The sequence below is a fragment of the Coturnix japonica genome, chromosome Z, assembly GCF_054131305.1.
Source record: "Coturnix japonica strain WE chromosome Z, WE-NBRP24, whole genome shotgun sequence".
Classification (NCBI taxonomy): Eukaryota; Metazoa; Chordata; class Aves; order Galliformes; family Phasianidae; genus Coturnix; species Coturnix japonica.
The window spans coordinates 66,826,377-66,840,218 of record NC_140702.1 but is presented as its reverse complement, the minus strand read 5'-3'; positions in this window follow the sequence as shown (position 1 = coordinate 66,840,218).

The window sequence follows — 13,842 nt, the reverse complement described above, 5'->3', positions numbered from 1 at the left end:
CAGTGACAGCTTGGCAACCCTCACTCCGTTCAGCTTTTGATGAATGCCAGCAAAGGATGGAACCCTCTACAGAGCCCCCCACTTGGTGTGTGCTGCCTACCCCCCTACCCCCACTTTGACCCAGCCCCTGTAATCGCTTCCATGTGTTGGCACCTCCCAGCCCCAGTAGTTGGCGCCAGTGGCTTCGTGCCCAACCAGATCCATATGAGGCTGAGTGGAAATGTAGGCAGCAGCAGTGTGGGGAGCATGAGGAGGATCTGGGGTTCTGCATTATACAGGATTTATCACACTGTTCCCCATGCACCATTAGGCAGCACTAGGACCTGGCTCTGGTCTGATCTGACCCCAGATCTGTGCAGAGAGAAAGCTAGACATTGCAAGAAAGGAGTCAGATTTGTGCCCTTTGCAGTGGCACCACCAGTTGTCTGCCTATCTCCTGCTGTGTGCTAATCAGCTCTGCTCTGCCCTCTGCATGTGCTGGGGCTTGGCTTTGCAGGTTCCAGTGTCTCTGGCATGTTACAGGAATTGTTCCATACTGGGATGGAAGCCTACAGTACCCAGCCCAGCCATGCCTTATGTGCCACTGTCACCCTCATCCTCCTTGATCCTCAGCATGCCATGCACAGCCCCTTCTAATTAGAAAACCTCTCTTAGCACCATCAGATCCCATTTCAGCACCACTGGGCTGCAGTTGTCCATAGGATGCTGTTGAACACATGCAACACCAACCCTGTATCTGTGACTCCAGTGTCTGCAAACAGCTCAGTGTGTTGCATTCACCTGGTGCTGGTTTAGGTGTTGACAGCTGTGTCCCCCATATCCCGCCCTGCTTATAAATGTAGAGTCTGGGCTTACACCAAGGGAAAAAAAAAAAAAAGGAAAAAAAAAATAGAGAATTGCTGCTTGCTGGCTGGGGAAGAGCAGAGACCTCCAGAACCTTGCACACCTAATCTAGTGCCATGCCTTGCCGTGCCCCCAGATGTGACATTTAGCAGCCTGGGAGCCCAGTAAGCAGTCAGTGCTTGGGGTTCTAAAGGTACGCAGAGCTGGGGGCTGCGTGCTCAGAGATTCAGCTGGTGTTGGATGTGGCTCTCTGGAGCAGCGAGATGCGAGGCTGGGGTGAGCAGCAATCTGGGATAAAGGAGAGGGCTCTGGATGCCAAAGTCAACTTTGCCTCCAAGCTGTGGAGGAGAAAAACAGGAAAGGACCATGAGAGCAGTCCCAGTGCCGGCACCTCCCTGTCCCTCTGCTGGGCCAGGGCACTTCCTTTGGGGCTGGGGCTCCTTGGTGGCTGTGGCTCCAGCAGAGCTGGCAGGAGGTGCTGCCAAACCAGCCTCGCCCTGATGGGTCACGGGTGGGTGGCTGTGTGCAGTGCCTGGCTGTCTCGGGTGGCACAGGTCCTGCCAAATGTCTGGGCTGGCCCTCGAGCCCCAACTGCTCACCACCATCTCTGCCAGGACCAGAGTGTACTTTAAGCAAGGGGAGGTGGTTGCAAAGCAGCTCTCACTTTGCTCTCCTGCATTCTTCTCCTCTAAGAGGTAGAAGCAGTCCCAAGAATATCCTAGAAAACACAGGCATACAGATGTTCTGGGGCATGGGATAAAGGAATTAGTACATACACAGATTGATTCAGCAGGAAGGGAAGAATGCATATATTCATAGAATGAGTCTTACAGATCTATAGTGTGGTGCAGAGACTGCTGGACAGAGGGAGGAAGGGATGGATGGGTGGGTGGATGGATGGATGGATGGATGGATGGATGGATGGATGGATGGATGGATGGATGGATGGATGGACGGACGGACAGTTTGGACACCCAAATGCCATCCTAAGCATCAGAGATGTTCACTGTGCAAGGATTGATTTGTAAAATTGCCTGGGAGGCCAAGTGCGTAAGATCCACAGTGAGAGCAAGGACAATGTAGGGACAGGTTGCACTGGTGACCTACACAACCAGTCCCCATGGAAGTGGCATCATATCTTGCACAAGGAGACACGGCCTGAAACAATATTGAGGCAGGTCCCAGAAATACAGCCCCAGTGCCAGGAAGAGAAGTGACATCTCAGTCTCCCTTATTTCATGCTGTCCTTACAGTGTAAGCAGGGCAGGGATCCCACCCCAGGGGCACGGTGAATCCAGACACAAATGCTTTTAAAACCCAGTGATGGACATTCACTCTGGCTGTAGATTTCAGTTCATCTGCCAGCAGGGCACCTCTTCCTGAGCTTTTAAGGGAGGGTCCAAGTTCCCAGTTCATGGGAGTCTACTGACGTCACCCATACTCTTTTATCTTCACCTACCCCCTTAGCAGCTGCAAACTCCAAGAACAACTTTCACTGTCTCATCATGGGCTTCTCCCTGCAGACAGGTTGCTTCTTTCTTTCCTAAGCAGGATGCTTTATTGTTTTTCATGGCCTAGAAATATCAAATAGATATGGGATGCAGAGGTTCTGGGAGGCAGAAGCCCGCAGCTTAGGTGCTCTTGATGTTCCCAGGAAATGGCTGTATCCATCCTCAAACCAGCAGCATCAGTTGGGATAACCTCACCAACCACTGAGCTCTCTGCTTTAGTTTTGCACAGAAAACAGGACTGGTGTCAAAGCTGGAGTTCACGTCTCTCATCCATCTGCCTCCTGAGCTGTGTGGTTCAAAGCAGGGAGGGAAACATTTCTGGGGCTTCCTTCATGGAGTGATAATGTGCATTCTGACCTCCTTGCCTCCTATCAGCTGCATCCTGCTCCCCCAGGAAGATGCTGACCAGGAAGGTACCAGACTCTGTGAGGATGCCAGGCTGGAATACACCATTTGTCCAGGACATGGTGCTTTCTCCCCTATTCCAAAGCAGTTCCTTCAGCTCCCCAGGTACACTGGGTACCAGCACAGCCAGGAGCCCCCCAGTCTCAAAGCACAGAAGGATGCCCAGACCTTACTTTCCCACTAGATGGCAAACGCTGCCTTTAAAACAGTATTTCAGTGAGTGAACATGACTTCCTCCGGCAGGGGAGGCTGAGAAAATCCATCCTCAGAGCAGAAGCTTGAGGTTGGGTGTGACACCCCAGCCTGCTGAGGAACTGAGGTGGTGGGCAACCCACAATGGTCCTCCATACCACAGATATTCTGCTTTCCTTCCATTCCTTTGATTGCCCTTCATTCCCACTCTCTTGGTTTTGCCCCAGTCTGAGGAGATCCATCTCTGTCTCAGTGCCCCAGACATGCACAGGAGACATCTGATCAACCCTGTGGAACACCCTGAACCATGGGCAGCCACAGAGCTAAACCTAGAAGCTTTGCTAGGAATTATTCACGCTGTGGTTTGCAAACCGAAGTTGTGCTCACGGCTGCTTGCCGGAGGTCAAGCCTCCAGCTCCATGTGCAAGCCATTATGCTAGGCACAAATAAAGGATGAAGGCTGTGCAGGTGGATGTGTGTGCTCATGCAAGATCTTCTCCCAGCTCAAATGTGTTTCCAGGCTTGTGTGTGTTTGCTTGAATTCAGCCCTGGAGCATCCCATAGTCACTACACTTACCTCACACAGAAGATTTCTGTGAGTTTTCTACTGGCCCTGGCACTGCTGCAATATTCCTGTGCAGTTAAACATGACATGTCATAGCTAAGTAAGGAGCTAACTGTGGACAGCAAACATCTAATGCAGGCAAATCATACCAGTGAGACAACACTAGGAGGGGAACGTGTCACGTCAGCTCCATGCAGAGAACAGGGACTGGGGAAGGATGTTAATGAACAAGCAGCAGCTGCTGCATTTCCTCCACGAGGTGCTCAAAGCCCTGCTCCTGGCATTGCCAGCTCCATTCGCTGCTTCCAGTGTTTCCCGTGCAGGGTTATCAGTTGACATTGCTTATTCCCAGGCGAGAAGGGCCCTCTGGGCTTCCCGGACACTTTCACTGGAAAAGGTTAATGCCTCTTCGTCCTTGAGGATGGGAATTCCCTCTAGGGAAAATGTAGAAAATGAAAGGATGAGAGTGATTGGGGAATAGAAACTGAGGGATCTGGTGAGCGGCCTGTGGCCGAGGGCAGCGCAGCCAAACCCACTGCCCCACCACAGCCACCACCAGACCACAAGCAGAGCAAGCAGAAGTCCTACTGGCTCACTCCACAGCTGGGCTCCCAGACAGTGCCTGTGGCAAAAGGATGGTGCTGGGCTCTGGTGTGTCCCGGTGGTCAAATGCTTCCCAGTTCCTCTGTCCCCAGAATCTGCAGAGCAGCATTTCAGCATGGATTTGGCTGTGTCACGCTGCACAGTGTGATATACAGATCCAAGAGGGTTTGACACAGGGAAAAATATTTGGTTGCCCAACCTGGGCTCCCCAGTGCCCGCCAGTCTAACTGATACCCTATTGCCCCTGGCTGTTGGCTTCACCTTTGACCTGAGCACACCAAGGGATGTCATGGTGCTGCCATGATGTGTATCTGGCCCCAGCTCAGGTCCTAGGAGTGGTTCTGGTTCATTTCTGTAGGCTGGAGGTTCTGGGATTGTTCATCCTGGGTAGTTTTCACTAAACAAATGCTTCCTGCCTATGTGTGGCACCTGATGGGTGCCTGGCTGCTATGGACAGCATGCACCAGCCTTGCTTTTCCACTTGTCTTCAGATTGTGGAGGCTGGAGCCTTTTCAGGCCGTGGGCTCAAGTGGTCCCAAGACAACCAGCAGGACAGGGGCTCTAGAGCCATGTCTACTCCTCCTGAAGCTATGAGACCATTCCCATCCTTCTGCTGCTGACAGCAGAGAGCATAGTATCAGAGAATGGCTGAGGTTGGAAGAGACCTCTGGAGATGTTCTGCCCCAACATCCTCCACCGCAGAGCAGAAACACCAGAGGAGCTGCACCACACTACTCCAGCTAAGGAGCTGTGGGATTTCAATGGTTTGCTTGTTCCTCTTGTATAAGCACTTTGGCTCTGCTCCAGGATGAAGTTCTGCAGTAGATAACATTTTGTTCCTTTCATCACGTTCCTGCTAATGCAGAAGTTCCTACGCTGTGGTAAAGAAGTAGTGGGTGACCCTTAGACCTGACTTCTCCCATAGTGCTTCCTGCTCCGCAGAGCTGCCTGGAAGCCCACAAGAGACCTGAACGCTGACCAGGGTCTGGAGATGAACAGAATGGTACCAGTGCCAGAAGGGCTGTGCTTTCATTTCCTCCTGCAGGCAGACAGTTTGAAGAAAAGACCCTGAGTGGATCTGCCGCCTTTTCCAGCACATTGCCTGTGAAAGGAAGTGAAAGTTCCCAGCTCAGGCTCCAGCACAGCCCACCATGACCACAGCTGTGGATCCCCGGAGCAATAAGCCCTGTACCCTTCCCCAGAACCCAGCTGGGAGCCAGCAAGTATGGAAGTATCCAACCCCTCTTCTCCTCCCCAGCCCCCCAATCCCATGCTTCTTGACTGTCCCAGGAGTAACAAGGAGGCTGCAGGGCAGCATGCACTGCCACTGATGCTGGAGGCAGGACACAGTGATAAAGTGCCTCTAATCCATCAGCAGCAAAGGATGAATTGCCATCAGCCCCTGCAGAGGTGAGGCTTGCCTCACCCTGACCTTCATGCCGCCGGCATGTGAAGTTCCCCATAAAATCACTGCAGCTCTGGTGGCATTTAAGTGCTCTTCAGAATAGAGGAGGAATCTTCTTGCAAAATGCAGGCACTGAATTACAGCCTGGTTGGTGCACTGCAAGAAGAGAGGGGTCAAGATGAGGTGGCAAGAGCTGCAAGTGTCCCTTTAAGGATATTATATTGCTGCGAATAAGAACACAAATGTATGCAGCGCTGTGCAATTTACAAGTCTGAGCAGATTGTAAAGAGGGTGATAAAGCACTAAGCTCTCCTTTGATCATTTAGATTTGCCTTCACCTTTTCCTTCCACCTTGAGGATGGTTACCAGGCTGAGTTTGTGTATCTTGTACCCCATAAAGATATTAAGAGCCCTTTAATCTCCTGCTGCATAATCAACAGCTGATTTTGCTGCGGAGGTAAATGATGTCAGTGCAGTGCATTTGCTGTGTGTGGCTTGGAGCTCCTGAACAACCACCTCCATTCGCTGGGCAGCACTTAGTGCTTGCACATGCTGCAGGCCAGCCTTGTCCCTTGCAGTTGCAGACCTAGTCAGCCCAGAAGTGGGAAGATGCCTGGACTTGCTGCCCACACTTCCCTGCAGTCCCTGTGCGATTTCAGGGACCCCTCTCTCATCACCTGGGCTCAAAGCTGCCAAAAGGAAGACCTGGCTGCCTTTTGCTTTCCTGTCATGCTGACTGATGCCCGGAGTCCTCTCCCCTCTGTTTCCTGTAACAAGGGATCCACAAGCGCATCCCACCTCAGCAGGGCATGGGGCCAGCCTGGCTTATCAGACACTGAAGAGCCAGCCAGGGACTTTCCACTCTTAGCTACTGTGCCCTGGTAGGAATACCAGCCTGGTACACTGTATTGTCTTTGGAGACTTCCCCAGCTCACATACCCTCTGCTGCCTTTGCACTCTTGGCAGCTCTGCCTTCCAGCTTCGCTCCCTCTAATGACTTTTTGCTGGCCTTGGTCATACTCTGCCTGGAAATCCTCGGTCCCAAGGATTTCCCATAGGAATGCCAGGAAGGAAGGTGCAGACCCCCTTGTCCTGTGGGAAGCCCTCGAAGACCCAGACACCATGGCCACTTCCTTTGCAAGCAGCAGAGAAAAAGGCTCACTTGGGAGCTTCTGAATTGGACTCGGTCCATTCTATCCCTGATGGTTCACGTAAAGGTGGCACAGAGCTGCTGGCTCTTCAGATGAGAGCCGATACCTGCCTTTACACCCTTGGCTTTCAGAGGAAGACCTTCGTAGCAGTTTCAGGCTGAAGCACTGCAGAATTACCCGTCCTTCCTCTTCATGCTCAGTCTGGCACTGAGAGCAGCTTTGCTGGAAGAAAAGCAGCAATACTGAGCAGACTGAGGCTGTTCAAGTACTGGCCCAGAAAGGGGAATGATTTGGCTGTTGGGCCTAGAAACCTTGTATTACTGCAACCAGCCATACCTTAAAAGGAGCAGGAGAAATCCCTTCCCGGATGAAGATGAAGAGGTTCTGGGAGCAGGAGAGCAATGACCCCCCTGAAACCCAGCCAGAGCTCTTGTAGAAAAGTCCTGTGGGGTCACATTTGCAAGGGTCAAGGCCTTGCTGGAAGAAGTTGTTCTGTGCCTGCATTTGCCTGCATGAGGTATGGGAAAGGCTGCAGCCTTCACACAGATGAATCAAATGAGGCAGAGCCCCATTGCACAGCTGGGAGCTTCTGCTCGGCACGGGCTTGCCCTGGCAGCCAGCAAAACCATGATGGATGGCCTGGCGTGTCCTGGCACACTGCGGCCCCATAGCACTCAACTTGAGACAGCTGCAGCACAAGGAAGACAAATGAGATCCAGAGAAACCCAACCTGCTGTCTGCTCCTTTCATCTCTGTTTACATCTGCTTTTTCTTTCAAGACCGTGTATCTGCTTTGTTTAGGAGTGTGTGTGGCTCTTGATCCAATTCCAGATATTTTCTGCTAAAGCCTTTCCTCATTCTCTTACAGCACTGAGCATGGACATTTTGGGGCCAATTTTGTTTACAGTTCCCTTACTTTAGACTCTTTAGAATTACAGAATCACAATCTGGCTTATCTTGGAGGGGACCTTGAAGCCCATCCAGCCCCAACCCCTGCCATGGGCTGGTTGCCCCCACCAGCTCAGGGTGCACAGGGCCCCATCCAACCTGGCCTTGAGCATCTCCAGGGATGAGGCACCACTGCTCTCTGGGCAGCTGTGCCAGGGCCTCACTGCCCTGTGAGTAAAGAATCTCATAGTGTCTATGGCTCCACATACAGCACGAGGCAGAGGAAGCCCACCTCACCTGCTGGGCAGACCACAAAAATACAAAAAAGAAAGGACTTCGAATGGCTGTCCCAGGCGATCCTACCCACCCTGTGCAAAGCCAGAGCCAGCACAACTCAGGAGGTTTTGACTGTAAAATCCTCAGCATTTCCTTAGCTGACCCTTCTTGATAAGTGGAATTTCCCCCCGACATCTGACCCCAAGGTTTCCTGTGACTTCTTGTCCTACCAGAAGTGAACTCAGAAAACAGCTTCTTCCCTTTCTTTTTGCAGCAGCCTTTTGTGCATTTGGAGACCATCTTGTCCATTCCTGGAAGCTGGGTATATCCAAGCTCCATCAGTCAGTGCTTGGAGGTCAGAGCATTCAGACTGCTACTGCTCTCCAATCAAATTCACTGCCCATCTTCACAGCCCTCCCAACTGGGTGCCCACCTGCCCAGACCCATCCCTTGCTCTCCTCCAGAACCACCTCTCCAACAAAATGATGTCCAATATTCTTCCTGAACATAGCTCAGATTAAAAAGAAAACAGTCATCTTTACAGGAGAGAAGGAACAGAGCCTGAGTGCATTCCTTTAAATCCAGAAGACCTGTAGCCCCTTATCATCACAGAATCAGAGAATGGGTTGAGTTGAAAGGGGCCTTAAAAATCATACAGTTCCAGGCCCACTACCATGGGTAGGGACATTTCCCACCAGATCAGGTTGCCCAGATACCCATCCAAACTGGCCTAGAGCACCTCCAGAGATGGGGCACTCAGAGATCCTCTAGGTAACCTGCTGCAGCACCTCATCATTCTTATAGGAAATAATTTATTCCTAATATCTAATCTATATTACTTTCTCTTAGTCTGAAGCCATAGCCTCTTGCCCTATCACTGCACTCCCAGGTAATGAGTCTCCTCCCAGCTATGTGTAGGTGCCCTTAGGCACTGGAAAGCACTTCCCTCACCTTGCTGTCCATGCTCCTTTTGATGCAGCCCAGGACATGATTGATCTTCTGGGCTACAAGCACTTTGTCAGCTCATTATGTGTTTCTCTTCAACCAATAGACCCAAATTCTTCTCCTCAGTGCTGTGCTCCATTTATCCATCACCCAATCTGTATTGATCTTTGGGTTTGCTCTAGCCCAGGTGCAGTACCTTGCACTTCCCTTTTATGAGGTTCACATGTGCCCACCTCTCAACCTGTCTGGGTCCCTCTGGATGGTAATTCTGTCCCCCCAACATGCTGTCTCCACCTCTCAGCACCCACAGACTGGCCTCATGCAGCAGCCACAGCACAGTTCCCATTTCTCCACTACCACTGCACCTGCTGCCAAGCTGGGCTGCTGGGCCAAGCACTTCGTGGTATTAGACTAAATGGCTCTTTGTAGGGATTTTTTGCTGTAGTCTGCACAAACACTGTTTTTAACGCTGGTGCTCCAGCACACAAGCATGCCAGGAGATGTGATTTTTTGCACCAAGCCACCTGCATTTGATTTGCTGTCAGCAGGACTGGTTAGCAGTTTAGCTTGAAACCAGGCCAAGGTGGAGAGAGCTTCCCTCCTGCCATCCCCCATCATGCTGCAAATACCTTCTGCTCCCAGCCCTTTCTCAATGAAAAGAAGGCATAGTTCTCCAGCCAAGGTGTGAACTGCAGATCTCCAGGACCTGCCCTGCCCATGCCAACCAAACCCAGCAAACAGCAGTGGCACAGCATGGGCTCAACCCAGTGGACTTCAGCCCTGCCTCTCCCCCAGAACAGGCAGTGAAACCCCATGGGCATCAGCACTGGGAATTCCCTGCAGGCAGCTGGCTCCGAATTCTGAAGCACTTTGCACCGGCTGAGAAATGAAACCAAGCACTATGAGTGCTCAAGGAATCTGTAATTGCAGTGTATCTGAGACACTTCTGCTTTTATTCTTTGTAAAGCAGTGGCTGATATCTATCCTTTAATATACTGGTCAGTGCCTTTCCAGAAACCACAGCATCCAAGTGCAAGGTGGGAAACTACAGTTTGCAGAGCACTGCAGTGAAAACTCTTCCAAGTTTGTTTTTCACCAAGGATTACCTCAGAGGCTCAGAAGGCACTTGACAGTGCTGCTTATTTGGAGCAGCATCTTCCTAGAGACAGTGGAAAGTCACGGCTTGATAGTTTAAACAAGATTAAGGAACATGTATATAAACACAGTTGTACTTTCAGTGCACAGCCCAGCAGAGGAGGGTTTTTCCCAGCTAACACATCTGCAAGAAGGAAACCTTTTTTTTTTTTTTTTTTCTGTAGGAAAGCAGAGAAGAGTGAGATGTGCTGGAGGAGGCAGCAGATGGGGCTGCAGATGGTGACCCTCCCAGTGGCACACGGGAACACTCGTCTTCCCCACTCTCCAGTCCTTATCCTATGGTTCTTCCTCCTACCTGCTCCCAAGTGGATCTCATGGAACACTTGGCTGATCCTTGATCTCCTTCCAGCCCCATCCAAGCCAGAGGTGCCCACCTGCTCCCTATCTCCTACAGCCCCAGAGCCACTGCATCACAGAGATATGCCTTTATGTTGCAGAGCACATGAGAGAATGAAGTTTTCCCCAGACTCCTGGCCAGGAAGGTACACCAGTCACAGCCTTTCCTACAAGAAAAGCATGAAGGAGAGGTGGACAGTGCCGCAGAAAATGGAACTAAGCTCCTCACTGATGTCTACCACATTGCTAGGAGAGATGGCTCATGTGGAAGGTACTTTCCAGAGGCTTCTGGCAACAGGACAGATTTACTATTTGTTTGTCCTCCTGGGCTTTCTCTTTCATCTCCAGGTTTTACTGCTACCATCCATAAAAAAGAAGATGGGTGCATTTGTGAGCAGAGAGGATGGCCTCCCCTCCCTTTCCAGAGAGTGCTCTGGGAGTGGGTAAGGGTGCATTTGTCTGGTGGTTGAGCCTATTCTGCATGTAAAACCATGGGGACAAAGGTCCACATGTCAGACAGCTGCTGGGCTTCATTTGACTGCAGGAACCTGGACCAGGAAGAACAGCCTACTTGGTCCCCTTCTCCAGCCCTGCTCAGAACCTAGAAATCAGACCATGATTTCTCCAGGACAGACCATGTTCTCCAGGAACAAACCATCAGGTGTAAAGGACAAAAGGGAACATCCCAGCCTGTCCCCCTTTTCAGGGCTGGTAGGGTTTCGCTGCTGTTTCCGCCCTCTGGTAGATGCATACTCTCTGCTTTATCCTGCTCTCCAAAAGTATGACCAGCTCTGAAGGTCAAGCTTTGGGTGATCAGTATTCAGGTACCCCAAAACTGCCACATCCCTACTCCTATCATCTCTTGACAATTCACACAATATCTTTCTAAGCTCAGGAAGTGCCTGTGAGGCATGTTGGGGGGAGAACCCCAAATCCTACTGTCAAAACTTGGTTTTGATTGGAAACCCATCTCTTTCCTTTGGTTGGGCTGTGATTTTTGTTGTTGTTGTTTGGAAAGATCTGGCTGTACGTTCAGGTAACAAAAGTCAGAACAAAGCACACAAGCAGATGGAGAAACTAAACTAAAAGCCCTGGGCTGGAGATTGCTTCTCTGTGGAACTAGGAAGGCAGTGGGCAGCCCAGGCCCAGCACTTTGGTGAAGGTGAGTTGGATTCATCCAGCCAGCCCCTGTCCTGAGCAAGGAGAGCTGGATCTGCTCGCAGACACCAATTTTGGTGTTTGCTGATGGTGTAGGCTGGATCATGCCACTAGGACAGCCCAGCTGCAGGATAAAGTTTCAGGTATAGCACCCATGGGAGGAGCAGTTCTGCTCAGAGCCCCACAGCTTGGCCAAAGGTGCTGTCATCTTCCCACAGGACAAAGCCTAGCAGAAAGCGTCCAGACAAGCAGCACCGGAGATGATGCTCTGGGATTGAATGAAGAGACAGAAGGAGCCTGGGTCGGAGAGATGCCAGATCCGGATCCTCTCCATCACCCACACATGTTGCTGATTAGGCAGGAGCTAACAGCACAAGGGAAAGGAACCAGCAGGGCTTTTCTCCTCCTGGGTTCCCACTCTGCCCATCTGTCCACAAGTCTCATCCCTCCAAACAACTTTCAAGTTTCTGAGCACCTGTCAACTGGGTCCACTGCTGGAGCCAAGGGAGTTGTGCCTGTGGAGAGCAGCCCTTTTCTGTGGCACCAGGTAGAGGATACAACCATCACAGTGAACAGCTGGTCCTTGCACTTGGACACTAAGGTCACAGCAGATCATGCCTGATCTGTCTTGATTTGGGAGGCATCTAAGGCAGCTTCCACCAAGCCTGGAAAGTTCCCTCATCCCTGGAAGAATTCAAGGCCAGGCTGGATGTGCCTCTGGGCAGCCTGGTCTGGCAGTTGGCGACCCTGCACATAGCAGGGGGATTGAAACCAGATGATCAGTGTGGTCCTTTTCAACCCAAGCCATTCTATGGTTGATTCTTTGATTCTATGAAAGCTCTCATGACCCCAGCATTGAGACCTGGGGCAGAGAACAATGCAGAACATGTTTGGTTTGCTTGCATAGGTATAGCCTTGCCTTTCTTTCCTGGCCTTGAGAGCAGTAACCAGAAGAAGGGCTGTTTTGGCAAACTTTCTATTTATAATGACTTGTGAGTCCATAACATGAGAAAAATTTTGTCAGGAATTGATAAAGCACCCTGGGTGACTCAGTTGACACTCCAGAATACTTAATATCAAAGTGGTGTGTGCAACAAAACCCTGAACCTACTGAGGGCACGTCTGCATCCCACAGTGACAGTTCTCCACTCTGTGGATGCAGAGAGGGTAAACAAAGAGCAGGAAAACACAACTGGAGAGAAAGAGACAAACAAGAAGACTTGGAGCACTTGTACTGAAATTGTTTTTTGGCTGCGACCCAGCATTTTGCTGCTTTCTCCAAGGACTATGACCTCTGAAAAGTCATTGACTTTTATATATATATGTCAGAAAAACTCACTGTGCTGTTGTTTCTTTTCAAGTGCAGAGTATTGCTGGCTTGGAGAGATTCCCAAGAGACTGGCTGAGGAGCATGGAGAGCTCCAGGGTTCTCCCCACCAGAACCACACATGCTGCCCAGGGAAGCATCTCCTGTCCTTCCCCCAAGGTCCACAAAAGGTGGGAACCAGGACACTGTGCTCCTTGACTCCGTGTCTCCAGACAAGCACAGACTTGGTCCATCTCAAGCTGAACCACCAGCTGCAGCAGCTCAGCCTGGGCATGAATCCATGCTGAGCATCCTCCTCCTCCCTGCTGCGGCCCCTCACAGGTCATGGAGTGAGCAGCAGTGTGGTTCTGCCAAAGAAAGCACCAATTACACTCCCCTCCCACTCATATTGCTTGTCTTGGCCTCTCTTCCCATACCAGCCTTCCTCCTCCTCCTCCTCAGGATTATATTGCTGGAGCTGTCACTGTGCTTAATGAGCTGGGACAGAGCAGGGGAAAGGGCTCTGGGAAAGTTACGGTGAGAGACAGCCAAGCCTGGGGCACTGCAAGTGCACGTGGAGCAGAAGGACGCTGGTGCGGGGAGAGCATCTGAAAAAGAAACCCCAGCCTCCAGCTAAAGGTGAAGCTGAACAGGAGGGTAAAAGGGTTTGATGGTAACAGCCACCAGCTGACTAGGCATCCCAGTGCTGCTCCCCATGGATACCATCCTGGGACAAGATGTTGGCCACATCCCTCCTGCCTTCAAAAAGGGTCCCTAGGTCTCCCAGGCGTTCAGTTCAAGTAACAGTCATGTGCAAGAGCATGGTGCTTGGCTTTTGGTCTTGCCCCACATAGCACCTGTATGTATGTCCCATGCTTCTGCAGAAAAGAGCAGTTTTATTCTGACTTGTGTTTTGGGTGAAAGGGCAGCTCCCAAGAGGACATGAGACCATTTTAGAGCAGCAAATCTTATGGCAGACCAGCTCGGTTTTAGAGACTTGATTGTACACAGTGCTGGTGCACAGACCTGAGAGCAAAGCAACCCAGGGTTCCTAGTTGATTGGTGTTGAGGGGCAGAAGCTGTGCCTTACCCATGGATGCACC